This window comes from Phyllostomus hastatus, unplaced genomic scaffold (genome assembly GCF_019186645.2).
Source record: "Phyllostomus hastatus isolate PE091 unplaced genomic scaffold, TTU_PhHast_1.1 phas_contig_2608, whole genome shotgun sequence".
Taxonomy (NCBI): Eukaryota; Metazoa; Chordata; class Mammalia; order Chiroptera; family Phyllostomidae; genus Phyllostomus; species Phyllostomus hastatus.
The window spans coordinates 1-5,065 of record NW_025333820.1 but is presented as its reverse complement, the minus strand read 5'-3'; the positions used below and the strand labels follow the sequence as shown (position 1 = coordinate 5,065).

Here is a 5,065-nt window from a genome sequence, read left to right as displayed (position 1 = left end):
CCATAACTTCTTTATTCATTCATCCATCAGTGGACACTTACATTGTTTCCACATCTTGGCTATTGGAAATAAGGCCGCTATAATGATGGAGGGATAGATATCTTCTCAAGTTAGTGTTTTGTTTCCTTTGGATATATTCCTAGAAATGGAATTGCTGGACTATATGGTATTTTTTTAAAGTGCATCTTCTTTGTTTTGCATACTTTAATTTCAGGACAAAATAAACAAAAAAAATTGCCATACACAACATCCCAACCCTGTATCAAATATGGGAAGTGAAGCCTCGAGGCCTTTGAATCCTGCCTGAGGCAGAAATATGGGATAGAAAAAAACACTAGACATCAGCAGAGGAAATCAGCTGGAGCCACTCAGGGTTTCTGGGGAGCCATGGAGATACTGTACAGAGGGAACAAGGTCTGCAGATAGAGACTCTTACTCTACTTCTTCCTTGTGAGAGAGAGGCATTCTCATCATCCTCAAGGGGGGAGTTCTCATTGGGAAGAAAAGCACTGGGTTCTTCTGCTGTCACTTCATCTTCATCAGTGCCTAGACCTAGCTTGATCATGTGGTAGAGGCAGTTGGAGTGGATCTGGGGATCCTTAAGTGAGAAGTCAGAAGAGTACAGTGAAATTTCAAAGAGCAGCGCCACAAGTTCTTGACAGCTTTGTCATTATCATCTGCCTCTGCCTTCTGCTGCAGAGTGTTCACAATAGGATGGTTGAGGTTGATCTACAGGTGCTTTTTGGCCATTGTAGAGCTGATCATAGAGTTGTTCTAAGGTGCCTGGGCTTTCATGATATGCTCCATATGGGCTGTTCAGTCACAAGTGCTGGTCACAATGCAGCAGGATGAAGAAACAGTGGGAGATGTTTTTCTCAACCTTCTTTTCAAGATTTCTTTCATGAATTTGCAGACATTTTCAAACTTTGCCTTATTGCCTTCTATTTAGTTATCCTCTTCATCCTCAGGTAGGTTCAGGTCCTCCTTGTTAACTAAGACCAGGGTCTTCTCATTAAAATCCTTGAGTTGCTGCATGTAGTACTACTCATTCTTAGGCTTCATCATATATAAGGTATGTACTACCTAGTAGCCCACTTCTGCACTGGCTTCATTAAAGCAGAGTGGAAACCTGCTCTTTGTTATTAACAGTGATGTAATAGATGTAAGTCTGGGTCTCCTTTGTGTGAGATGCATACTGTGAAAGAGAAGTCATTTCATACCCAGACTACAGGGTGTGATAGCACAGAAGCTTATAAAAGTATTGCTGCTTAGTAGAGTTCTCATGGATTCCAAGCTCGTAGAATTTATGTATAGTTCTCCTTATCTTCTGTCAACTCAGAGAAGATCTCAGGGCAGTTCTTAACAATATTTTTGTGAATGACCTTCAAGGTTTTGTTCTGCTGCAGCATTTTTCCAGAGATGTTCAGGGGTATATCTTCAGAGTCAACTACACCATGGATCAAGTTGAGATATTCTGGTATCAACTTGCCACATCTATTCATGATAAACACAGATAGGACATAGAGTTTGATGTTCTTCATCTTGTTGTTCTCGAATAAGTCAAAAGGAGCCCTATGGGATGAATAGCAATGCCCTGAATTCCAAATGACCTCCTACAGAGAAGTGCTTGACTGCCAAGTGGTTTTCCAGTCATTGGTGAGCCTCTTGTAGAATTCCATATTCTTCCTGCGTGATACCATCAGTGTTTCTGGTACGGATTGTCTTGGTCTTGTTTAGTTCTTCCTGACTGATATATTTCTCCTTAAGCTTTTTTGTTTTCTTTTTTTATCCTTAGCACTGTTAATCCTCAACTGAGCCTACATCTTCAATCTTGGCTTTCTCTCATCAATTTTATCTTCCTCTTCTTTCTCACCTTTCTTCATCATCGTTGATTTTTTTCTCTCATTCTTCTCCAATTAAAGGGTGATTGGATAACCTATGAACTGTGACTGCTTCTTTACCCCTTCTTTTACCAACTTCTCTAAGTATTCTGTTTGGCATTCTTTAAGGTAGAGGATCATTTTGGTACCCCAGCCAGTGGTCTCACTGTGGTTAGCTGGTATAGCAAAGGAACCCCCAGAAGAAGATTCTCAGGTATATTGCTCATAATTTTTGTGCTTTGAAATTACAACTACTTTCTCTATAACCAGGTAGGCAAAATAAAAACCAAAATCAACTAGTCCAATCATAGAGATGTCTGTGCCAGGTTGAAGAGCATTCATAAGTGCCTTGGTACCAGACTTGTCAATGGTTCACAGGTAATTTATGAGATTAGCTTTGGTCAGGCCAAAGCCTTTGCCCACAAGTCTGGGTGTGTTCCCAGAGATCAGAGAGTATCACAATGTTCAGCTCCTTACCACTGTCCCACTTGTAAGGGTCACTCATAGTGTATCTTGTCCAAGGCATCAGAAGCATTACTGATTAACTTTAGGATGGAAATTTTCTTGGTGGAATAGAAGGTATTTATAATGATTAACATGAGTTGGGTAATTTCTTTCTGGAAGGCAAAAGTCCACATGTTTCCACACCATGATTCACTTCCTCAGGCACCTTGAAGGTGAAGAGATGCAAGTACTAGAGAGAAGGTAGGCAGGGACTGTGTCCTGCTGACATGTTGCATGAAACATGTGGTATTTCTATAGTTATTGTTTGAGGATCCTACAAACTCTTTTCCATAGCAGATGTACCAATTTACCAAATTTTGTGGATATTACAGTGCACAAAAGTTCCCTTTCACTACATCCACACCAGCATTTGTTATTTCTTGTCTTTTTGATGATAACCATTCTAACATATGATCTCATTGTGGTTTTAATTTGCATTTCCCTAAAGAATAGTGATGTTGAGCATCTTTCCATGTATCTTTTGGCCTTTCATATATCTTTTTTTGGGGGGAGGAAATGTTTATTCAGGTCTTTTCCTGTTTCTAAATTGGATTATTTTATTTTTATTGCTATTGAGTTGTATAATATTATATTTTAGGAATTAAATCTTTATCAGATATATGGCTTGCACATATTTTTTCCCATTGTGTAGGTTTTTTTTTTTACTTTGTTGATGGTTTCATTTGCTGTGTGAAAACTTTTTAGTCTGATGTGGTCCCACTTGTTTATTTTATATTTTGTGGCTGTGCTTTAAGCATCAATTCAAAAAAATTATGAATATTCATGTCAAGGACATTTATTTTTATGTTTTTTTCTAGGAGTGTCATGGTTTCAGGTGCTACATTAAAGTCTTTAATAAATTTCAAGTTAATTATTATGAGTGGTATAAAATAGGAGTTCAGTTCTTTTACATGTGAATATCCAATTATGCTAGCATTATTTATTGAAGAAACGGTTATTTCTCCATTCAGTATTTTTGTCTCCCTTATCAAATGTTAGTTGACCATATATACTTGGATTTATTTCTGAATTCTTGATTCTATTTTGTTGGTCACTTTTCTGTTTTTGTTCCATTACCATACTGTTTTGATTACTATAGCTTTATAGTATAGGTTGAAATCTGGAAGTGTGATGCCTACTTCTTTGTTCTTTTTTTCTCAGGATTTCTTTGGCTATTCATAGTTTTCTGTGCTTCCACTAAATTTTAGGAGTGTTTTTTTCTACTTCTGATAAAATATCCTTGGAATCTTGATAGGGACTTCATTGAATATCTAGATGACTTTTGGTAGTTTTGACATCTTAATAACAGTAACAATAGTTATTCCAATTCATGAACATAGAATACCTTTCCACTTATTTGTATCTTTTAAAAATTTATTTATGAATGTCATAGTTTCCAGAGTGCAGATCTTTCCCTTCCTTAATTAAATCATTCACAAGCATTTTGTTATTCTTGGTGGTATTGCAAATAGGATTAATTTTAATTTCTTTTTCATAAAATTTATTGTTAATGTATAGAAACACTACTGATTTTTGTATGTTAATTTTGTGTCTTGCTATATTACTGAATCTATTGATGACATCTAACATCTTTGGCTGAATCTTTAGAATTTTCTATATATAAAGTCATATTATCTGCAAATATGACAACTTTCTTCCCAATTCTTACAACTTTTATTTATTTTTCTTGTTTGATTGTTTTAGCTAAGACACCTAGTACTATGTTGAATATGAGTGGTTAGAATATGTACCCTTCTCTTGTTCTTAAAGGAAAAGCTTTGAACATTTCATCATTGAATGTGATGTTAGCTGTGGACTTGTCACACATGGTCTTTACTATTTTGAGCTACAATTCTTCTATGACTAGTTTGTTAACAGGTTTTTTTAAAAATCGTGAATGGATGTTGAATTTTGTCAAATACTATTTCTTCTTCTACTTACATGATTCTATAATTGTTTTTCTTTTATTCTGTTAATGTGATATACCTGTTATTTGCATAGGTTGAACCATCTTGCATCCCAGAGATAAATCTAACTTGATCATGATAAATGATGCTTTTGAAGTACTGTTGAATTTCATTTGTAGAATTTTACTGATAATTTTTCCTTCTTTATGCACCAGGGATTTTGGCTTGTATTTTTCTCTTCTAGCAGTATCATGTTCTGGTTTCAGTATCAGGATAATTCTGACCTCAAAAGAAATGTCTAGGGTGTTTCTTCCTCTTTAATTTTTTGGGAGCATTTGAGAAGGATTGGTGTTAATTCTTTTTTAAATATTTGGTAAAACACACCAGTGGAGTCATCTGGACTTTTTTTCATTGGGAGATTTTTTGATATTTTATTTATTTACATATTTTTAAAAAAATTTTTCAATTACAATTGAGATAAAATGTTATATTAGCTTTGGATGTACAACATAGTGATTGGACATTATGTAATTTACCAAGTGACCACCCTGATAATTCTAGTACCCATCTGACACCATACATACTCATTAAAATATTATTGACTATATTGCTTCTGCTGTACTTTACATCCTGGCGACCATTTTTATAACTGGCAATTTGTACATTTTAATCCTTTTCTCTTCTTCACCATCCCTCAATCCTCCTACTTAGCTGCCAACCTTCAAAATGTTCTCTATATCTATTAGTTTTTTTCTCTTCTGCTTGTTCATTTTT

At 35.3% G+C, this 5,065-nt stretch overlaps 1 pseudogene; it reads right to left on the bottom strand.

The window, feature by feature from the left end:
• Window positions 1–436: 436 nt before the first annotated feature.
• Window positions 437–2,550, bottom strand: LOC123818221 (annotated as a pseudogene).
• Window positions 2,551–5,065: the final 2,515 nt, after the last annotated feature.